The sequence below is a fragment of the Brachyistius frenatus genome, unplaced genomic scaffold (assembly GCF_029030835.1).
Source record: "Brachyistius frenatus isolate BFR_SWC_R1_liver_20210118 unplaced genomic scaffold, ASM2903083v1 Contig_7, whole genome shotgun sequence".
Classification (NCBI taxonomy): domain Eukaryota; kingdom Metazoa; phylum Chordata; class Actinopteri; family Embiotocidae; genus Brachyistius; species Brachyistius frenatus.
The window spans coordinates 2,845,172-2,869,602 of NW_027210606.1; the positions used below are offsets into that span (position 1 = coordinate 2,845,172).

The 24,431-nt window shown below is 42.0% G+C and overlaps 1 protein-coding gene across 1 annotated transcript in view; it reads right to left on the reverse strand.

Annotated features, from left to right (window-relative positions):
- Positions 1 to 9,759, reverse strand: part of LOC138615784 (vasorin-like) — a 38,088-nt gene extending 28,329 nt beyond the window's left edge. Inside the window, exon 1 of the mRNA XM_069689607.1 lies at positions 9,520 to 9,759. The gene's annotated coding sequence lies outside the window, so the exon portion shown is untranslated. The remainder of the gene's footprint in view (positions 1 to 9,519) is intronic.
- Positions 9,760 to 24,431: the final 14,672 nt, after the last annotated feature.

The following is a 24,431-nucleotide window of genomic DNA, read 5'->3' on the forward strand; positions in this document are numbered from 1 at the left end:
TTATCTGTTTATGATGATACTCTCTTTGCAGACACAGCTTCCTGGTGTTTTTCATTTCAATATTTGTATCTGCCTTTATTCCCTTTGACTTCTACTCTAGTCTACTCATATCACAGTATGTTGTCTGAATCCTCGACAGTAAAACTTTTGACTGGAGCCCGTTCTTATATCAAGCACTGAAAAAAAGCATTTTTCATTAAGACCCAGTCACACCATAAAACGTGCTACATTTTTAACAAACTACCGATCAAAGTCTCACCCTGTTAGACCCTGTCTGAAATATATGGGGTAGCAAGGGTCTAATAAAGCAACCAGTAGTTCAGAAGGCCGTTATCAACAACATATAACACTTGGACAGTACTAGTGACAGGCTTAACAGTCCTGCATTGTAATGGTATCAAAAGTAAACACAAGTTAAATAGTCACAGTTTGGTTACGTTTAGAAAAATACAATGGGTTAGGTCACACAAAGTATGCACAACTTATGTCACTTATTTCAAGTTGAATATCTACGTTAACTTATCTTGAAGAAAGTCAACGTTGGTTTGATTTTCATACACAACAGGAACAGCGATCTCCTGCATGAAAGCCGTGCGTTTGATCCGTCCATCCACCCCTGGCTCCTCCCTACGTCACCTGACTTTCTCCTTTGCATCATAATCACTTCAGCCACCAGAGGAAAGGATAAACCTTCTGGCCTACTGGGAAGTACAGTTTTCCCAGTCTGAACATTGGATTAATGAAATAAATGGGTGATAACAGCCTCCTGGGCCTTACAAGCCCATATATTTGGGACAGATGGAGACTGTTCTCCTGAAAACCCGACCCTATAGGTCTTTTGTGCCCGAGTTTATTACGACTCAGAATTACTTTTTAAATCTAAGTGACCTCTTCAGGTAATGTCTACTGTAGATACTGTGAGTTTTTACTTGAGGAGGGTAAGTTGGAGGATTCTGTACAACCAGCAGACTCCGTGAAGGGAAACTTTCACGTCTCCAACCACAAGTCAGGACAGCTTTTTAAAGCCACTTTTACTGATGCCATGACGGCATAAATTGCATAACTTTAAGGAAGTAGTAACTTTAACACACAACATGGTTCAGGTCATCATATTAACCTAAACCAACACTGTTGCCTAACCATAAACAAAGTGTTTTTTTGTGTCTAAACCTAACCAGGGCACTGATTTAGGAAACACTCCTGTCGGTCGTAATTGAGGGTCGGAACAAACGACGTATATGGTAATATGGGTTGGAGGACTTGTTGGACAGATGTGTGATGATAACATCTACTCATCAGTGTAGTATCAGTCAAATTGTGAAAGACAAATGAGGCTGTAGAACCAGGAGAGCCATCTCTGACCAACACTCTTCAAATACACCCATTATCTTCTCAGCATTACATTATTCTTGGGATGCTGGTTATAGTAGCTGGGCTTAATTCCCCAGTTTTCTATAATTACTTTCATCTTTTAAATCTGTTCTTTTTTTTTTCTCAAAGTCATTGGTAAACCAATCATACCTTCTCTGCCAAAAATACATGAAATCACATATTCCTATCATATTGTAGTTAATACTGCAACAAAGTACTGATTGATTTGAAGGTCAACAGATGTCAAGACGTCTAGGTATAGAATATATTTGCTTTTCATAGTCTAAGTGACATATTACTGTTGTTTTGACAGCTTTTAGATACTACATTTCTATGTGAAGCAGTTCTTACAGTAGCAGCATGTTCAAGTATCATCAAACTGTCATTTAATGCAATTAAATTAGCAGTTTGTCTGACCTGGATGTCAAATTCATAATTACAGCTTTGACCTCATTGGTCATTTACCTGCATTATATTCACTAAAAAAAATATATATATATATTTTTTTTTAATGTAAATGCCGAAGGTAGTTAAAAAGTAAAGAAAAAGTAAAAGTAAAGAAAAAGTAAAGTAAAGAAAAATCATTAATGGTGCAAACAGGCAAACAGACTTGCAGCTGCACAATAATCAGACTAAAAGGACACATGAAACCACATGTGCACCTGAGTGCAGACACACAGAGGTCTAAAACACATTTCGCCTGAGGCCTGAGGCCACCGTGGCTCAATAATCTTTCACACGTCCTGACACATACAGCGTGTTACACACAAGCATCTACTTCTGTGCACGCGTCCATGGTAACCAACACTGCCAGTTCCCTCCCATTTGCCAAACGCCATCTCTCCTCACCTGTTGTGCCTCGGAGTTGTTCAGAATATCACAGGTCCAGACCTCAGCCCGTTGAAGTGCTTTGTGAGGCCCTGTTGGCCCCAGGCCACTGTCTACTTGCAACCTGAGTGTGTGTGTGTGTGTGTGTGTGTGTGTGTGTGTGTGTGTGTGTGTGTGTGTGTGTGTGTGTGTGTGTGTGTGTGTGTGTGTGTGTGTGTGTGTGCGTGCGTGCGTGTGTGTGTGTGTGTGTGTGTGTGTGCAAGGGACTGACGGCTGTTGAATGGGGATGAAAGGGTAGATGTGTGTACGGCCAGACTACTATGTGCCCTCAGGGGGAAGAAAAGGATTGGGGCTCAGAAAAAGGGAGGCTGGAAGGTGGGGTCTCCCTCATCTACCACTACACTACCACCCCCCCCCCCCCCATGCAAACACACACTCGCCCTCAGGTAGGGGTGTGGCTGAGGGATGGGGGAAGCGAGGTGTTATCTTAAAGACATCAGACAGATTAGGTACCCAGTTTGAATATGAAAGCCTTCCTTTATATACCGCAGAGTCTCTTAGCTGTCACACAGCAACGAAAATACGCTTCATACTTGGCCAGTTGATTAGAAGTAGGGCAAAATATTTTTTCATGTCTCTAGAAACACAAGATTTGCTGTTTTATTAAAGGGCAAATTTCAAGGGGAAATTGTTTAATATCTAGATTTTTGTCCTTTGACACTTCATTAAGCAGTTTTTTGTGTTTGTTGTGATAAAAAATGCTTGATTTTGTGACAGATTTTCTCAAAAATTGCAATGTTTGGAGTTTTTAAGTGAGTTTTGTGTGGTCAAATTGTGGGAATTAGAAAAAAAAATGTTTTAAGCATTATGATAAACAATAATATATCATCAGTTCCTGTGATACTAATCATGCTGCACATCACAGACATATTTTAGTTTAGTTTAGTCTAATCTTTTTTTAACTTAAGAGAACCACAGGGCTAAAAAAAAAAAAAGAAAATCCTAAAAGTGACGCAGCATTGCAAACCACATTTCCCACAAACCCTTATCACTTTATTTCCGCTTGTTCCGGTTTCCTGCGTTGCAGAGAGTTTGTTTTGATGCTGAGAGGAGAGGAGGAGAACCGTGCTGATTGTAAATGAGGAGTTATTTGTGTTAATAAAGCGAGTTTGTCTGAAAAGAGTTCCTTTTTGCCGTAATACTTTCAGCACAGATTCTGTTGACGACATTTTTTGCGGCGAAATGGCGTGAATTTCAGAAAAATTGCAAGCTACCGCAAATGACTGCGGAGATTGTTTGAATCTGTGTTCATTTTTACGATCGCAAGATTTCCTGGACCGACTGTTTAAGTAACGTGAACTGAGGGAGAGGCAGATTTCACATTTTCCGCAGGTAATCTGACCACAGATCAGCCGTTGGAGGCATCCTTCTCTCCCGGTGTCTCCTGGTACCGCAGAGGAATGTTATGAGGAGCCTATATGTGTCACGCTCTTTACCTTCCCACTGAACCGCCGTGTTTATATAGCACACGGTGAGGACAAGGAGGAGGGGGGATGGTACTTAGACACACGCTTCATGGGTTAGTAAAGGAGTAACAACCCCTAAACCATCCCCAGGGGGTGCAGCAGGCAGGGCTGGGGCTCCAGGAAAGTAGAGGTTCCCCTCTGGTGAATGTTAAGTCTCAGCCTGTTGTTTGCTTGTTTGAGTCTAGAATTCCTCTGGTGTCAAGGAAGCTTGTAAAGATGTAATGTGAGCCTTTTTATGTCGCTGAAAACAGAAACCAAATTTAGCCATATCTTAACTGCCATCATTTAAACAAGAGTATATTCAGCAGGTCCATGTTAAAATTTGCTTTTAGCAAGATTTGGATGTAAACGTGTCAGACGGCAATAAAGAGGAGAGCCTACTGCAAGTAACTTAAACTACAGGGTTTCATACATTTCCGGGACAATCAGTATCTTTGAACTCATGGAGTAATCAGCAGGCCATACTATGTAACTGACACATCCACCTCTAATACGAATTGTCCAATATGGGTATTTTCAGCTTTTCTCTGTTTTGTACAGTTGCACGTGTACTGTCTGTTTGTTGTGGACTGTAAACAAACAAATCAAATATACTACTTTGTGATAGGCATCCATTAATAAATGATTCAATATTCAAAGTGATCTTAGTTGTACCTCTCGACACTTTCTACGGTTTTGATTCACAGCACTGAATAGTTTGGAAAAATGCATTTGTCAAATCAACTGGGAGAAACTCTGAGCAGCGTCGTGACCAACAAGAGCAGAATGATTTATCGACAGTCAAAGGCTCGATGCTGGACATTCGCTCCATCTGCACAATCCCCGCTTCCTTAAACGTTCCCAAATGAGCAGAAAAGCAGCTGACACGCTTGGAAAGGGAGGGTGAGGTGAGGAGTGTTTAGTTGGTTGCAATCAAGCGGCAACCAACAGTGATGTCACCCGTTGGTTTGTGAACGGTTGTTATGAGGCCTCGAGTTCGGATTTTGACCATCGTCATATTGCTAGTTCAGATCGGTTTGATTGGAAACCCGACGATACCACGTGCCGCCCAACTACTGCAGAAACGTGACTGGACCACAGGCATGTCAATCAAATTGTCATTACTGGACCTGCTTTTACATATTCTTCTTGTAATTTCCAATTGTTTAAAAACAACACTGAAACATCGCTGCTATCCACTGTTACATGCTTTCTATTTAAAAAAAAAAAAAAAAAAAAAAGATTTCGGGGTGGGGGCTATTTTGGGGGGGAATTAAATAAAGATTTGGACAATATTTGGAGGGAAACATACGTGGAAGGTAAAAAAAAAAAAAAAAAAAAAAAAAAAGAAGGAAGGTCAATGAAAGAGAATACTTATAGTGGTAAAGTTTCCCCACCTAATGCCAATCCAGGAAGAAATGCACCTTCGCTAAATTTCAAGCAGGAGTGTTGTGTCTGGAGGAGGTTTTTTTTAAACCGTAACCAAAATATTTTCTAAACCAACCTTAACCGTACTTGCATACGTGCAGATATAGAAGACACGTGTCACTTTAAAAAGTTGTTACTGTACATTGAAAAAATGTTGCCACTGAAATGAATCCAGAGCTTTGCAGAATATATTCTATCTGGTTATGGTGCTGGTTATCACAAGGATTCGAGTGAGACTAAGGGCCTGAATTACTAAGATCTCAAATAACGGGTACTAATCTACGTGCTCCTTCTAAAATTATCAATTTTGTTTTGCACCCGTTTTGCGGGTGATTTACTAACAGTAATTGCGTTATTGAAATCAGGTGCAAATCGCTGTATTTAAATGAGGGGTTTATGTGTGTTAAAGTGATTCCAGCAATGGAAAACAGAGCGACCGCAAAAGGAAAAGGAAATCTGATCTCACTGAAATTAAGACATATTAATATAACAAGAACAAAACAATACATAGAAGATTATTAGCAAGAAAGTCAATATTGTGGGAAAACATAAAGGTGAAAAAATGGCTTAATAATAAAACATCGGCATATAAAAGAGGAGGGACGGTGGATGAGATCCTCTAACAAACACCGATCAGCAGGTCCAGATGTTTCTGTGATGAGCAGGTGAATTAGTTTCATTCAGTGTCTCGCGAGTGCTCGTGAACCTGATGAAGCTTCCTGTGGATTCTGCGGGACACATTCAGGACCTGTGACAGCTCACCTTGAATAACAGGACTGGGCAGGATATCCAAGCAGCGATACGCTGGAACGACCCAGAGGCAGGACAATGCTGAGTCGTTAGAAGTTTTTTAATTGCTGGTATTGTATGGCTCCTCCTTGTTGTTCCATTCAGTTCATTCAATAACTCATGTCATCATGTCATGTCAGACGATATGTCTGACTAATTTTTCCCTCTGTAATCTCCAAAATGTTTAATGGGTGTAAAACCTCGTTCTCTACGTATACTTTGGTTTCTCTGCGTCTCCTTCTCACCACAATAAGAGCAGTTGTCTCTCCAGATTTGCGCACCTGATTAATACGTTCCTTTCAGTCCTACTAAAATAAACACGCAATCAATTCTCCTATTTCTACCTTGAGGTTTAGTAAATATTCTATTCTATTTGCATTTCCCCTCTCAGTATTTTGCATGTTCAAGTAGAAACGCCCAATATTACATATGCATGCAGGCAAACACGCAAAATGTGTTAAATTGCACATTTGGAAGACGCAATCCTCACTGCACGTCATTAGTAGATCAGCTTGGACATTTTTTTGCAGGTGTTGTGGAGTTTGCAGGTGATTTTACACACAAATGTTTAGTAAATCAGGCCCTAAGTGTGACATTCTGTTCCACATGAAAAGAGAAATTTAGAGAAAATATTGGGCCAGCAGCATAAAACCAAGATGGAAAACAGCTCGAAGAGAACCCAGAGCAAGTGAGCAGAAGGGTGAGGCTGAAAACAATCCTCTCTGCAGTGGTAAAAATGTCACTTTTGCACATGTCAAACACATCGAACGCACAGAACAGGAAAGGAATGACAGAAACAGCAAAAACGGTCGAGACGGCAACAGCAGGAGGACACGTTTTTGTCCCCAAGAGCCAAGGAAAACTTTGCAGGCAGTGTGTAAGGACTCAAAAATAGAATAAATATATACAGCAACATGCTTGAGGAAGTCGGCTTACAAGTTTTAGAAAATAAGAACGGCCAGTTGTGTCACTGATGTTATTCCCCTATAAAAAAAAAAAATCTACCCAAGTGGTACAGTGACCGAAATCTGACCTGAGAGAGAGGTGTGTGTGTGTGTGTGTGTGTGTGTGTGTGTGTGTGTGTGTGTGTGTGTGTGTGTGTGTGTGTGTGTGTGTGTGTGTGTATGGGTGGGTGGGTGTGTACTGGTGGGTGTGTATGGGTGGGTGGGTGTGTACTGGTGGGTGTGTATGGGTGGGTGGGTGTGTAACATCAGAGCACCACAGGGCACACTTAAGCACCATAAGAGGAGGGGCTTTTAGTTGGTGTGGCTCATAACAACTGAAATCTGATCTACACACACACACACACACACACACACACACACACACACACACACACACACACACACACACACACACACACATTATCCAATCCATGACCATCCTCTTCACCTTGTACCTTTTAACTTCCTTCATGGGGTTATTAACTCCCTGATTGGGGAGCTTTCCTCTGGGTTCCCCCCTATTTAGTTGTCATGGTGGCATGACCCAAACACTTATTAGCTGACCCTTGGGATTAGTCCAAGCTTGAAACGGGGATGGGGGGGGAGATGGGGGGGGGGTGTGCTGGTTGTTGGGGTTAAGCCTTCACCTCGAGGTGCTCGCTGCAGCATCTCGCAAAAACCTTTAATTAAATTGCTGAGACACCGAGTCAGGAATGTTTGCTTTTCTCTCCCTCTCTCCTGTATGCTCGTCAGTCCATCCCTCTGTCTCCACCTTTCTTTGCTTTTCCCATACTCATACTCCACCCTGGGTTTGTTTTACTGCCTCAGACTCCTCAAAGAGCAGACAGCGAAGGCTGCAAGCAGCAGTATGAAGTAAAGAGAGGATATCGTTGTCTAGATTTATTTGATGAACAACTCAGTCATGCATCACAGACATTCATGTTACATGAATGCTTTACCAGTATACCATGAAGTGCAGATTTAATAATGAGTCCAGGCAAAGATTTTTCATCTTTTTCAAAAGTTAGGTGAGTTACAGATGAATTGGTTTTCTTATAATACTATAACCGGATTTCACTGCTGTCCTGTCTTTATTAAGGGTTCTACTTCCTAATAAGGATAACACATGCACGTGCAAATATCCCAACTAGAGGTGCAAACTATAATTATTGTCATCAGTTATCATTCTCTTGATAATCATTCAGATTAACTCTTTATTCATGCAAATATTACAAAATAGCTCAAGTGCATATCAGAATTTTTAAAAACCCAAAGTGACATCTTCAAAATAATTTGTTTTGTGTTACCAACAATCCAAAATAAAAAGTCGTTAATTTACAATATACAACAATCAAAAGCAAGAATATATCACATCTGAAGAGCCGGAAGCAGCTACTGTTTGGCCATTTTTCTTGATTCATGACCTACATGTTATGACATTTGACTTCATTCAAATTGTCCACAAACTAATCGATCGATCCCAGCAGCTCTGTACTGAAGAACACACCCTTCCTCACATATTTAACCACCTTATTACCACGAAGTGCAGATTTAGTGTAGTACATGTTTAAAGTTACATAACATGGTAAAGTATTAAAACCTTAAAACTGCACTAAACCACAATACTTGATCAAATGTACTTAGTTACACTCCATCACTGAATAGAGAGAAAGGTCCATCCATGTTGCCACAACCAAAAATAATTCCTTCAACTTGCTTGTTTTGTCAGATAATCGATCCAAAACCCAAAAGGATTTAAAATGCAGTGACATGAACCACCCCCCAAAAAACACAATCTTACAACTGAGACACTGGAATCTGCGTTGTTCTTAGTGTTACTAGTATGATGAGAATAATCAACTATAAATCAGCAAGATGGACTAACCACAACCAATGTATGGTAAACAACTGCATACTGCTACTAAAACGTGCACATATTCACACATTGCACTACATTAACAGTACAAACACTCTCCCGGGTAGCATCACAGCAGAACACCATAAGGTCGTCGCTCTAGACTGGCAGACCGGCTGTACGTCCCGATGGGGAGAGTTCGATTTGTCTCTGGGGATCAGCGACCAATCACACCGATTAAAGTCTCCCATCTGAGGCAAAAACAAACAGCCGGAGGTGAGAGAGAAACCGCGGTGGGGCAGATAACGACCTCTAATCCGACACGAACACGCTCTGAAACAAACGACAAAGATAACAGCTGATCCTGTTTCCACATATCTCCGCAGGGAAACACTCCTCTCAGTGTCTCCCCCTGTTCGTGCGTCTCCCTGCGCGCGTCTGGCCGGCAGATCCTGACCCGAGATACTGACCCGTGCGCCGGGCGAGGAATGTAAGGATACGCTGACAAAGTCAGTGGCCACAGGGGAGGCTTTCACATGTTAGGCAGGCTGAGTAAAGGCACCGAGGCTGGATCGATTAAAAGAGCGTCAAAATGTACACAAGAACTGATTAACTCCGGACTTCTAATCGGTATCACGGCATCCAATAGAGTTCATGCATGAGCAGGGTTTCTCTAATGGAAAAGGTTGTCAAACTAAATTTCAACTGATGAATAGAAGGGGTTAATGTGCGGCTCAGTGTGCACAAAAACCCACACTGAAAGTTTAGAAATTTAAATAAAAGCGCACGAGAAGCTTACCTTGGCAAAATTAATCCAAAGTCCGCGGGAATGCACTCGCGCAGCTTCTACCCAAAACTTGTATCCACTTTCTCGGCGTGTCTCTCGATGCAAAACCTCTGCAAAAAAGTTTTTAAAAAAAACCAAAACAAAAAACAACTTTTTCCCTGCAAGGCAGCAGTTACCGTCCACACAGAGTTTGAACGGAAAGGTGTATCACCGCAGCGCTCCGCTTGGAGACACAGGTCCGCCGGCGTTCAGGGGCGCACAGACTTCTTCAACAATAGCGCTCATTGAAGTGGAGGAGGCGAGTACTTAAACGATCTGGGGGAAGTGGGAGGTACAGTGGAGCGCGCGGCCGTACGCGTCCCCGAGACAGGCTGCACCTGCAAAAAATATCCACAGCGGGAAAGATGGTCCACTTCAGAGATGTCTGAAGCATTTCTGTGTAAACATCTGCATTTTTGGAGCTGTTCCCTAAAACTCCAGTAGCAGCTAATCAACTTAAAGCTGCACTGATGCATCATTATTATTATTATTATTATTATTATTATTGTTGTTGTTATTATTATTATTATTATTATTATTATTATTATTATTATTATCATTATTATCATTATTGTTGTTGTTCTTATTATTATTATTATCTAGCCTATATTATTTTATGATAGATGATATGGCAAATGTTCAGTTGCCGGTCCTTCCAACTGGCAGTATTTGGAGTTGGGTTTCTGGTTTTCTACTCTTCTCTCTATCTCTTGTAATATGAAAGCATTGATCAGAGCAGTTGTATTGGGTGAGAACACTTACCATTCAAACTCCAGTGATAAATCTCTTTCCCCCTCCATGCAAACGGCGGACTGAGAGTGTAATTCCTAATCAACTACAGGAAATGACCTTATAACACGAGAGTTCATACAAGGAGACGGATGTTGATATATGAGAGCCAGCACTAGGCTTGATTTTACTTCATTCTTAACTAGAATGAACACAAAAGGACATTTACAACAAATAACACATAGTTGTCATGTTTAGACTGTTGGGTTAGTTTCTACTGCAGCGAGTGTGATTTGTCTGTCCACAAGCTCTTAACTGTTAACAGTGAACCCATACATGCTTTTTTTTTGCAACTGGTTAAATGTGCTCACTTGTTCTGTGTGATCCTAAATGATTCTATGGTAAACGAACATTGGTATGAATCCTGCACCTGTCAGCAACAAAGTAAACTGTTGGAAAGACAATGATAGGCTGCCATAACTGTTCATCTGAATTGATCCCCGCCTCAGTGTTCTAATAAAGTGCCGGCCCTGTTACTACCTGCCGTTAACATGCGTCCTGGGTGATCCAGTCACAAGTAAACAGCTCTAAGTACGTCAGTTCACATCTGGCATTATCATGAGTGACCACTTGTGATCTAATCTCACTTTCTCTCTTTCTCGACGTGCAAAAAAACCTGTGAACATGTGCAGAAACGTGAGGAGAGAGGAGATGAAGCAACAGGCATTTAACGAAAGGAGACCTCGCTTGCTTGCTGTGTCATTTGAATGAGCAGTCTATTACAAATTTATGACATAGCTCACGTTTGTAAATGTGCAAACACTGTTCAGTGAGTTTGTAATTCACAACCTGAACCATCAGATGGGACCCGATCATGTATGCGTGGGACAGATTACTTAATTGTTACAGCAGGTTTGAGAGGGTTGGGGTCTGCACTGCGGTGGATATATGAACTGTGCGAGGGGGAAGTGACTCTTCCACAGCTGAGGGTTTGATGTGTCAGAAATTACAGACAAGGTAAACTAAAAGAAAAAAACTAGACCTAGAGGAGGCTTTGAGGAAAAAAATCATCACATGCAGCCTGAGTTTTTAATCACTAAACACCTGTTTTATTGCCACCAATTTGCAACTGAATCTCTCGTGCTTTCTGTGCAGTTCAGCTGTGCATGGCAGAATTTCACAGGATATTTTTTTTCTATCGGTGTCTGTTGCTTATTCGGAGGACGTCAGTTGAGTAGGTGGTCCTTCAGTGTGGCCCAGGATGCATTTGCATTCACACTGCTAGAAGAATGTGACCATTGACCACCTCCTAATGTGATCTACGGCTCTATACGCGTCCTGGGTGAGTTCACACCTGTACTTTTAGCTGACCACTTGTGATCCGATCACCCTGGATGGATGTTAATGCCGGGGGCCTATAGGGCCACGGGTTCAATCTCCATGCAGAGTCAATGTTCCCTGTTGAAGTGAACTCAGAAGCTTCAAACAGTGAAACTGCTGACTCATTGTTAGCAGCTCTAAAATCATTCAAATCCACAAAATATACATCCCACAGATAATGAGCATCAGTAATGATAACGGAGGAAAGTGCAACACAAATCCTTCTCGTTTTTCACGTGCTTTTCTCTTTTGAACGTTTCAGCGCCGACCATTTCACCAAAGTTCACCCACCTGTCACATTTCTTTTTATTTACACTTCGGTCTCCAGGTTTGCATTTCCATTTTAAGCATGTGTATTTATACAAAGTCTTGGGAAAGTTGCTGCAAGGTGCGCCACTAACCAAATACTTCCGCCCGTCACCTCAGCTGTAAATGAGCTGTGGACGGCGACACTAAATTCAAGTGTGGGGCTGTGCTGCGTGTACAGGAACACACTGAAACCCGAAACCTCCCGTCATTTTCACAGGCCCTCCACCTGCATGGCAAAATTAGTTTAACAGCATCACTGACTGTGAAGGATATCTACGAGTGTCACTCACACACAAAACACGGCTAGACAGATGTTAAAAATCAGATGAAAAACCAAACACACGTTTAATTACAGCATTTAAATACATACATGGTACATACAGTATATGTGCAGCAGCACCATCCTACAACACAGATGCATACACACATAAACACGCTGTCTGTGATCTGCCGGAGTCTAAAATGAGACGGTCAGTCAGACAAGCCAGGACATGCATGAGCACCGTCCAGATGAAATCCTGTTTCCAACTCTGAGTCACACGCCACAAAAACCCAACGAGTGTGCTCACAGTTTGCCAAAGACATGCTAATAGTATCTTTGTGATTTTGACTTTTATTTTCGTGATACAGTGCGGTGAACAGCAGGTTTGCAATAACTAACATTGAACTTTGAGGGAAATCTGGTGGCACACTAACAAAACCAGGAAGTATACATTTTTAAAAACAACAGGCATGTTTGTATCTGATCACCTCAGTTTCAGTCTTCATTTACTGTACGTGGCCTCAACTCTCATCAAGGTCAGCTCAACAGCGGGATCAATCCCATTGAAGAGCTGCTTTGTATTAGGTGTGTGTGTGTGTGTGTGTGTGTGTGTGTGTGTGTGTGTGTGTGTGTGTGTGTGTGTGTGTGTGTGTGTGTGTGTGTGTGTGTGTGTGTGTGTGTGTGTGTGTGTGTGTGTGTGTGTGTGTGTGTGTGTGTGTGTGTGTGTGTGTGTGTACTTGCAAGGCTGAGAAAGAGGAACAGATTTTGACAGGAGTGCGAGAAAGCAAACACAGCAGCTCAGATCCTTCACAGCTATGTTTGATCTGCTGTTTTACAATAAAACACTAAAGTGGGATTTTCTCATGGGAAGAAATTGATTCGCCAAAACGAACACCCTTATTGTAACGTTTAAGCAAAAGGAATAAATAAATCACAAAAGATATGGATTTGTAGTTCTCTGTCACTCGTTGGCTGTGTAAAACAGGTTGTAAGAAAAGTATTCCGGGATCAAATTCACAGAAACATGAATGGTTATCTGAAGTGTTTGTAATATTCTTCGTGGCTGGTTAGACATTTCGTAGCTGGGTGAGGTTGTGCTGTGATGTTTCCTACATCCATAAAGGGTCCAACTGAACTGTTAATGGACATACAAGACACACAACAACATTTCTATCCCCAAACAGTGTAATAGTGCAGTACAAAGTGGTGTGTAATAGGCTAAGTGTGGCTCCTGCTGTGTGAGCACCGGAGGAGGGCTGTAGTCGGGTACAAAGTGGGAGTGTTTCAGTGTTTATGTGATTCACACAGCTGGGGCTGTGGAAGGCTTGACCCTTCACAGACCTCCCCAACACAGCGGAAATGACTTCTGTCCATGTAAGACCCTCGCTTTTGTCCTTCAGTCCCTCCCCAACTCCCAAACTCCTCAACTTGTAGCTTTAGAGGAATGTAAATAAGACAGGAAGACGAGGCAGATGAAGCAGAGGGAGTGTTAATGTGTGTGTTGCATACTGTACAGTAGGCAGCATGCCTGTATGTGTGTTGATGTGTGTGTATAAGAGCCAGTCTGCACGTGGTTGTGTGCTACACATAGCTGCCCGTACAGTGTGTTTTACAACATTGCCTACATTGGTAAAGTTCCTTTAATGAGGGCTGGTGCACAGACTGTGTCTCAGGGAACAATTGTTGCGGCAAAGAGGAAAACATGAAATAACACGAAGGAATTCAGGCCTGGAGTTACTCTCCCCATGGGAGGCAGTGAGACTGGGTTTGGTCCTGAGCCAGGAACACTAAAGAAAGACCAGCGTCCATACTTTTTTTTGTATTCCCGTTTCTTGTAACTGCTCTTTGAGACTGCCTCTTCCTGATTTTGTGGGAATTTCAACGGTTTTTATTTTCATGATACTCATTTTTTTTGTCTTCCTCACTGTGCTTTTTCTTTCTCCATATCAATGTGTCACCTTTCCTGTGTGTGTGTGTGTGTGTGTGTGTGTGTGTGTGTGTGTGTGTGTGTGTGTGTGTGTGTGTGTGTGTGTGTGTGTGTGTGTGTGTGTGTGTGTGTGTGTGTGTGTGTGTGTGTGTGTGTGTGTGTGTGTGTGTGTGTGTGTGTGTGTGCGCGTGCTCTGGCCCAGACTCGGGTATATTAATAGAACTTTTCTTTGCTGATGATGAAATTGCCACCTGTACCCTATCACAGACACACACACACACACACACACACACACACACACACACACACACACACACACACACACACACACACACACACACACACACGTGCAGAAACACATGTACCAGGCCAGAGAGGGGCCGAGAGGTGTGTGTGTGTGTGTGTGTGTGTGTGTGTGTGTGTGTGTGTGTGTGTGTGTGTGTGTGTGTGTGTGTGTGTGTGTGTGTGTGTGTGTGTGTGTGTGTGTGCGCACGTGCGCAGTATGGAGGGCAGCTCTCCAGTAATATTGCCTAAGCTGTATTTCAAGACATTTAAAAGCAATGGGTATATTTTACAAGTACTCATTTTGTACTGATCTTTATTCCATGTACAGTATTTTCAGATTTCAGGATTGACAATTGAAATGAAAGGGAATTTATCCATCTTCGGGTTCAGTGTTCATTGTCATTTTTACAGGGATCCAGAAACCCTTATAACAAATGAGCATTCCTGTTTCTTGTGTGCAGTCTGGACGACTCGACGTGTCACTGGCTGAGCTATAGAAGTAAAGAGGATGGCAGTAAGGAAATGGTTTTTTTGCATGCAAAATTATTGTGAGTTAGTATCTTAATGAATGCTAGTAGCACTCAAAATATGCCACATGCAGACTGGGTGGCAGTCTGATATCACATCAAAGTGTCTATTACACGCATGTTGGACCAGGGTTGAAGGAGGAGGTCGTGTGACAAAGAACAAAGAGAGATAAAGTCCATAGAAGGACTTAAACTGGCTATCTCATGGGGAAGTGGGCACTGCCTACAAAACACAGGACTTTGACAGCAAAACCTGGAATTTACATCTTAAGGACCATAATTAAAAGCACTGAAGTTACAAATAGGGAATGATCTTGGTTTCAGTTAGATGTTAATGTAATAATATGTTTGTCAAAACACTGTTAAGGTTTTTCAGTATAGTGTAAGTACTTTGAGTTACCTTTTTTTAAAGCATTCAAAGGACAAGACAGAAGTCTGCACAGTATTGTTTTAAGATTTTAAAGTATCTTTCTTGTTTTTGTTTTTACCTTAAATTATATAAAACAAGGTCCAAGTCGTATTGTCAATAAAGAGGCTCAATTAAAAAAAACCATTAAGATGTATCACTATTTGAGAGTGCTGCAGCTTTAAAGCTGGCACCCATTTCCATGACAGTGGTCATTACTGGAGAGCCTCTAGGGTCTCTATTCCTCTTTGTCTTTTCTCCGGGGAGGCCAGGTTTCACACTTAATTACAGATGAAACACATGTTGTGCAGGTGGTAGGAATTTAGTGCTTGTGGGCACTTTAGCAGGACATGCTTTCTGATGTGGAAGGTCTGAAGACTTCTTCCTTATTGCAGCACCCGGCTGCTGGTGTAACTTTATTCTAATCAAAACAGGAGTGCTGCTTTGAGAGGAGAAAGAGGCAGAGGGAGGGAGAATGTGAGGAAGAGGAGATAGAGAGAGGAGATAGAAATGGAGGCAAGAGTGATCTAAAAGTGACGGTCGAGAAAACAGAGGAAGAGAAGAAGGTAAAGAGGAAGACAGAGTGAGACTCAGTGATGGACAGTGAGAGGGTAGAAGGGAGGAGAACATACAACGGGGGAGGATGGGGGGGGCGGGGGGGGTACAGTCATGGGAACCCGTTTTTGGTCGCCTCTCCAGACTCTGCAGTTGTTAGTCTTGTCAGTGTTGTTGTTTTGTTTTCACATGGCCCTCAACCTCGCTGCTTCGGGCCACAAACAGATGTTAATGACGTTTCTCCCGGCCGTTACTACTCAGAGTAATCAGCTGGTAATGGACTGTGGTGGGACGGTTTGTGAGGACGGACGCCATTGTAGAAGAAACAAAACTGAAACACAAAAACATTCAGGAAAAATGATCCACAGATGATTCACTTTCAAACTGACCAACAGATTAAATAAATCAGTGTGTATTACAGCAAAGATTGAATAGTATGTCAATATTTACGTCTGAACACCAGTTCCAGTCCACCACCCATATAAAAGTCAGAGCTGAGAGTCTGTTTGGTAACAGGGGGAGTTCAGTTCCATTCATCCTGCTTATGGTCACAATCATCATACAAAACATAATATTCAACAGTTCTTAAATAGTCTCGTGCATTATAATAATAGATGGGTGAAATATTAAAGACAAGCCAGATACATCTGTCTCAGTGAGGTGTTGGGTTATCACCACGAGATACGACAGCTTCACTGCTCCTTAGCTTTGATTCCCTTAAAGGATGATTCCGGTTTATTTCAACCTGGCGTTTATTATTAATGGTTGTATTTTCAGTCTGACCTGATATTAAAGGGGAAAGTTACCGTGACCCGTAGTGCCACATTCATGGGAAATATGACAGGTTGAAATGAGCTGTGATTATCATTTTATTCTGCAAGTATGTGGAAGTTCACTGCTGTAGAGTGGAGGGCAGGAGCACTTTCTTAAAGATGGTCCTTTATTTGGTGTTTAGATGATGGAGGTGGAGAGCACAGTCTAATATGTCACTCCAGGTTTTCCCATAGGTGACATAAGATCTGTGACTGTGAAGTGATTATGATTTTCCTCTCTTTTTATCCAATTCTTCCCTTTTGTATAAAACCAAAATTGTTACCAAAAGAAAAAAAAATAACACAAGCAGGAAAAAACCGATATCGTTATTAACGATAAGAACTAATGAAAAGTGAATACAATAAATCTGGCTTGGAGTTAAAGAGCAGACATGAAGGTATCACTTGTCAGATCCAATGATGTATAGGTGACATGTCTGTTCTGACAGCACAGATTTTGGTTTATGTGAGAAATCAGTCTAATCCCAAATTGTTTCCGATGGTGGACGAGCACCCAGTATGGCCGCTCTGCTGCTATTGGTGTGTGAGTGTATGAATAGATGGAATAAATTGTAAAGCAGATTGCAGACTGCTAAAGTAAAAAGGCACATTATAAAGGCAGATCATTCATCATTTAGTCTTGTGTTAGGTGTTATGGCTGAGCAGCAGAGCCACCGGACATACTGAAGCTGCTGCACATAAGCTCAAGCTTTAAGGACCCCCTGAAAACGGCATGCATAAAGACACCAGGTGGAGACTGTTGACAGTAAAAACACATAAGAAAGTTAGAGAAATACTTTACTCTCCTTTTCCTTGATACCATTTTACAGCTCTGCTCACAATGTCCTGTTCATAACTGCCTGACAACAGACAAGGCAAATGTTTCCATGGTGAAAATACAGTCAGCTGTGAATCAACTGGAGGCACTAATGGTGGGAACGCACAAGCATAAATCCACCTTTATCTGCTCGTACTACCACTGCAACTAATGCTATTCCTAATAACTCTTCTGATGTAACTTTTTCTCTGTTGATGCTGTAAAGAATATCACAATTATTGTTTTTCCGGTGCATATTTACCCATTATTTTAGAAAGATATGCCTTTGGCAGTCTGCTCGAGTGATGCCCTGGAACAATCAAAGCCTCAGGTTCACAACATTTGAATGAATGAACACAACTGGAACAAATAAAACAGGTTTTGCGATTGAAGGGGGAGGTTGGGGAGGTGGAGGAGATGTAGGAGTATAGGAGCAATGTGGTGAGCACAGAGCATGCAATGAATGAATGAACCCTGCCTCCATTATGAAGTGTGGGACAGAAAGGGCCTCGTGACTCTAACTGACTCTGTGCATGCTGCGAAGCTCCAGCTACTAAAGTCACTACCATTATATTGCGAGTGCTAATTGTCAGTCATTGCAGTAGCTACTATCATTGTGAGGTTATCACTCCCGCAACATCTGCAGCGGAGCAGCCCGAACAGCTGTTTGCTGTTTGTAAAACGAGAGAATGCTGGAGAAAACATCAGGACGTCGGGCCATGTGTGCCGTTATGCAAGCTTGTTTGATTCGGTGTACATACAACATATACGTCCACTTGTGACATGTCTGTGTGTGTTTTTGTTTGTGTCTGCATGCGTTGCGTCAGGGGAGCGGGCCGCGGCGGGAGGCCTCCGGCAGCCGGTGGTTCTCACAGCCCACAGAGTGACTCTTTGACAGGGATCGTGAGAACCTGAGTGGCAGGGGTCCTCGTGGTGAGGAGGGATTTGGCAAAATGTAAAGAGCAGAAAAACAGCAGTGTTCATCAAAGTCGACAGCATGATGTAATGCGAGGGAGGTATTTGATCAGGCAGCTCAAATCTGAACACATTTTTATGACTCCTTCCTATCAGACTCACTGCCAGTTGGGCATCTTCAGTTTTTTTCAGGATTATTTCTCCGTACATAAAGTACAGTCTTCTCACTGCAGCAATGAAGATGTCAAATATCCACTTTGATTTGACGGCCCCAAAATTAGCTAATCAACAAAATGACAATAAATAATCAACAATAATTTTCCATCATTTAGATACATTACATTGTTTTGCCAGCAAAAATGTTCAACTTTTGCAGGAACTTTTCCGAAATGTGAGTTTGAGCTGCTGTTGTATCATTTTTCCAATATGAGCATCATTGAGTAGAGCTGTTGGTCTGATAAAACGAGCTGTTTGAGCTCTTGGTGTGCATTTATTATCTCATATTTTAGAGATGACATAATTCATTTGCAATCAAAGACAGCAACAAATTGATTGATAGTGATGCTAAACTTAGTCATAGTCAGCTAATCACTGCTGGACAGATTTACGTTCTCCTTGAGTTTTCTAAACAACATGTGAACCGTCTTGTTGCTCCGGGTCCCTCCTCTCTTCTTGACCCACGACTGGAACCAGCTGAATTTCTCTACGTTCCCACACCTGTCGTCTTTCTCTTCGCTGCTCTTGTTTGTATCTCTCTGGTCATCAAAAGACACTAACTCCTCACTGTCTCGTCCCCTCTGTCCTTCATCTCAAACTGGCAAGTCCCTCATGTCAGTCTGTGAGATTATTTATGGGCTGGTGAATGGAGAGAGATAGTACGAGACCCAGAGCTTGGCCTTTACCCTCCCACTGTCTGCTAGCACTAAATCACTACAAAGTCTGGCTTACTTTGTGTGTGTGTGTGTGTGTGTGTGTGTGTGTGTGTGTGTGTGTGTGTGTGTGTGTGTGTGTGTGTGTGTGTGTGTGTGTGTGTGTGTGTGTGTGTGTGTGTGTGTGTGTGTGTGTGTGTGTGTGTGTGTGTGTGTGTGTGTGTGTGTGTGTGTGTGTGTGTGTGTGTGTGTGTGTGTGCATTTGTGTGTGTGTGCTTGCGTTTGAGGGAGTGAACAAAGAACAAAGCATTGTGTATTTCTTATGTTTCGACTTCAGATGTGCTTTGCTGGTGTTATAGTACCTGCACAAGTAGCTACATCAAATGATAGATTGTAACCCAATTCAGACACTAAACTTGATAATATTTCATTATAAGAATGTATGTGAACTTAAGACCTGTGTCATCAAGTTTGCCGGCATTGCCCACTGATGGTTTGTCAGTGGTACACCTGTACCTGGTAGCTATCTTGATTCTAAACTTTGTGATTGAAACTACCTGAAATGTTTATACAAATAAATATATTACTTTTAGATCAGTAGAAATACTACTATGTTTTTTTTTGGGCCACTTAGAGGCATTGGAATAAACTGTAAACACAACATTACGTCAGCCGATAAAATTGTTGTAGTGATACGTGAACATTTACCAACTGTATTTATACATCCAGCGGACACGCAGCAACATTAGCATTCGTTAGGAGTTTTGTTTATGGCCTCCTGACAAATGATAAGGCCAGTATTCTCTCTACTGTTAACTCTGTTTTTAACCTGGTATCAAAAAGCCAAAGCATGTAATACACCCATCAGTCCACTAGGGGGTGCTGTGTCAGTGTTGTGTTTCACCTGAAAAGTTATGTGCCTTTAGGTTTAGATACCAAAAACCATCTGGTTACGTTTGGAGAACGATCATGATTTGAGTTAGAATACGGGATTTTACGTAAGTAGCGTTACATATGACGTATGTAAGTGACTTAATGTACGTTTAGGAAGTTAAATATGTCACTTTAAGTAAAAGAAACCCACTTTTACTTTTGATTTCTTCACAGATTCATTCACTGGTCGAGGTGTTTGTTCCATCTAATGCCCCCCAGTCTATTCCCCACTTGGACGTGTCACCCTTTGTACTTCATCACTTGACCTTTTCTTCAACTCTGGTCATACATGTTACTTTTCATGCCTAAGCGAAGCAGATCGTAACACTGACGCGGTCTCCCCTCGTGGACAAATGACTGTATTACATTTTTGTCAGGCTGCTGTTTTAAGACTCCATGCCATGATGGAGTTGAGAGTGAACAGTGAGCTACGTCAGCAGCAGATTCAGATTTTTATTCTGTCACATTTTTTTCACATTGTCATCTCACATCTTTATTTTGAAACTATCTCACATAACAGCTTTAAAGTTGTGTAGCCAAACAAATGTGCTTTACTTCGCTTGACCACTGCGACTGTTTTTGATCATGAAGTAGCGTGAAGCACTTTTAAGATTGTCAATCTGCATTTCACCAATGATGAAGATGCACTTGTTGTTAAGCTGTTCTCGTGTTTAATTCTCATAGAAACCTGCATCCTTTTGGGCCTCGACGCAATGGTGGTGTCCGCGCCTTCAGGGCACATATAGGGATGGATGTGTGTGTGTGTGTGTGTGTGTGTGTGTGTGTGTGTGTGTGTGTGTGTGTGTGTGTGTGTGTGTGTGTGTGTGTGTGTGTGTGTGTGTGTGTGTGTGTGTGTGTGTGTGTGTGTGTGTGTGTGTGGATAAACCAGGACCAGCTGAAGTTTACGACCCTGCAGTGCAGCCTGTTTGTTCAGGGTGACAGAGAGGACAGCCGGTCTGCAGGGGGCAGCGGAGGGGAGGGGTTACATTACAGCAGCACCTGGTCTGTGAACAAAACTGGAGAGTATTTGTATACGTGTTGCGCTTTAAATTGTTTGTGAGCTGGTGTGACAATTAACCTGTGTGTAACGCTGACTGGGGCAGAAGTTTAAATTAAAATGCACATCGGGGCCACGATTGTCATCTTTGAGTTTGACTTTCTACCAACCTAAACCTTTAAATCTGCTAAGAAATGTTTTCACTTTATGAAAAACCATACAAGTCTTTCTTTTAAGACAGGGAAAGGAACATAACATCCCCTCCTTTACTGGCTGCACAGACACAGACATGCGCGCACACACATACACGTATATTCCATACAATAAATAATACAGGAATCCATCAACTCCATCCTCTGTGACAGCATCAAAGGAAGGGAAGAAGATAAGCAATTTCCTCTGCTGGGTGTGTGTACAAATTGGAAAGTCTGGGTAGTCTCCGTGAGGGTTTGTGTTTATACCTGAAACAGCGAGACAATAAATGGGCCTGGTAACACACTTGCAGCAGACGCACACCCAAACAAAATGTCTAGTGGGTAGAGACAGGAAGTAGATGAAGAAATATATACGTCTGTAAAAAGAAAGAAAGAACGACCTGCTGGTTGAGCAAGGGGCAACTCTTTAGAAGTGTGGGCTCAACACAGTCCGAAGTGCTTCACTATAAAAGGGTACGAAAGCAACATGCTAAACTCCAGACTGTCCATGAAATACACACTGAACTGCATTAACGGCATTCATACAAGATATTTATTTACCAGGTTTAAAATGTTTCTTTTGTACAATAGATCGAGCCAACAGTGATTTTGCCACAAAGCCAACCACTGAGCTGGAATTTAGCCGTTAGATGAAACCAATAAATCATCTGTATGGTACCCAGGGCTTGAGTTTTCAGCCTTGTGATTTTGGCAGATCAAGGCCAGCAGGGCCTTGACAGAGAGAAAAGTTCAAGGAGTGGCAGTGGTGAAAGAAATATTCAGATCCTGTACTCCATTATAGGGGAAATTTCTGAGTGGAAGAGTGGTCCTGTTCTCCTGAGCGCCATGTTGCACCGTAATGTTTGTACAGTTGCTCAAAACTGACGAAACAGAAACTGACTTTAGAGAGGGTACTTTGCATTTTTTTTTTACTTTTGTGGCTACTGTAGATTCTCCGCATGCTTGGAAAGGAAGGGTGAAAGGGGAGGTGTTTAGGTTGTTGTAATCTGAAACCCCATCTTATGCCACTAAATCCTACACACTGCTCCTTTAAGTAAAAGTGAGCAGCAAAAGGTTGTGGAAGTAATGTAGTAAAAGTACCAGTTTGGTCCCTCTGACTGATATAGTCGACTGCTTCAAACCTGGCACAAACTTTCACTTTGACTCAAGGATAACTGATTTGAATTTAGTTGAAGGTCAAAGGTCACTGTGACCTCACAAAACACACTTGTGGCCACAATTAAAGAATTCATATGCTGGTTATCCCAAAATTTCCCACAAATTTCTAATAGAATAAAGTGAATGAGGGATGACTTTTTATATCCAGCAAAGGTCAAAGGTCAGCTTCAGTCTTCATGAAATATAAGAGTCTTGACAGACATGGGTGTAAACTGCAACTTGACTGGTTGGTGGGACATACAAACACAAGTGGGTAATTCTACTTCTTTTTGACATTTCATGCAGTGTGCACTCAGAGGTGTGGACTCACAGTCAGTCAAGAACCGTCACCTCAGTCATTCTGTATAACATTATTTCATGCTGGATTTTGCCAGTGTGGGCAAAAGGTGCTCATTTTTTTTTTTCCCCTCACAACCCTGTTTTCCTTTACTGCCTCTACTGAGCTGTGCTAAATCTGACTATGATGGTTGTAAAACTACTGAATAAGTACAGTTAATAGAAGAAAACATTTAGGATTTTTTTCAAAGCAAGTTTTCTCAGCTAAAATTGTAAAAACTGAAATACAGAGTAAATATGTTAAAGTATCTGTGCCAGTGTGATGAACATTATTCATACAACATGACTAAATGCTCTTCAAAAGTGTTTCACCATACTGCAAACAGAAAATTATTATTTCCTAATTTCGCTGAAATTAGTCGTTGCTGGTGGGAGCTGCATCAGCAGCTTGTAAATGTTCTCTATGTTAGCCTGCCCTCTTCTGGAAGCACGGCAAACTACAACTGTACAGAAACTTGATTTCAGCATAAAAGAGCTTAATTTTACAAATTAAAAGCACTTACTTGCGATCCCGGCCAATGAATTTATATCTTGATGCTGTCAATGATACTACAGTACTCTCCATAGAACATTTTGAAAATATATTTAGTTATATTACAGTCCATCACAGCTTACATTTACAATCATAATTACATAACCGGACTCAAAGTAAACCCAGTTCTAACTTTAAAACCGGGTGTCAACCTTCCAACAGTTCTTTAAAGTAGTTCTGCCGATCGTCTCAGCAGTGAGGCGGATAGCTTCAGAGGTCAGTCTTCCTCATTTCAGAGAAATGATGGCGGAGGTCAGAGAAGAATGGCCCAACTGGTTCAAGCTGACCGAAAGGCGACAGGAACTCAAATACAGACTGGTTACATCCAAGGTATTTTTTTTTTTTTTATTGTACTCTATTAATCCCCGAGGGGAAATTCTTTTGCTACAGCAGCATCCCGAGGGGGAGCTGCTGCAACAGGCTGCCACGACCGCGGCGCCAACTAACCTGAGGTGCATGTTTTTGGGTGATGGGAGGAAGCCGGAGAACCCGGAGAGAACCCACGCAAGCACAGGGAAAACATGCAAGCTCCGCACAGAAAGGCCCAGGACCGGATTCAAACCCGGAACCTTTTTGCTGTGAGGCGACAATGCTAACCACTGCACCACCGTGCCGCCCCTGCAGAAGATGCATCTCTGAATGGACAACACGTCAACCCTAAAAGCAGACGGGCTACAGCAGCAGAAGATTACACCAAGTGACACTCTAGTCAGCTAAGAAGAGGAAAGTAAGTCTGCGACGGGTTCGGGCCCAGGAAACTTTTACAATGGAAGATTGGAACAATGTCGCCTTGACTGATGAGTCTGGATTTCTGCTGTGACATTCGATGGTAAGGTCAGAGTTTGGCCTAAACAAGACAAAATCGTGGATCCATCCTGCCCTGTATCAACAACACAGGCTCCTGGTGGTGTAACAATATGG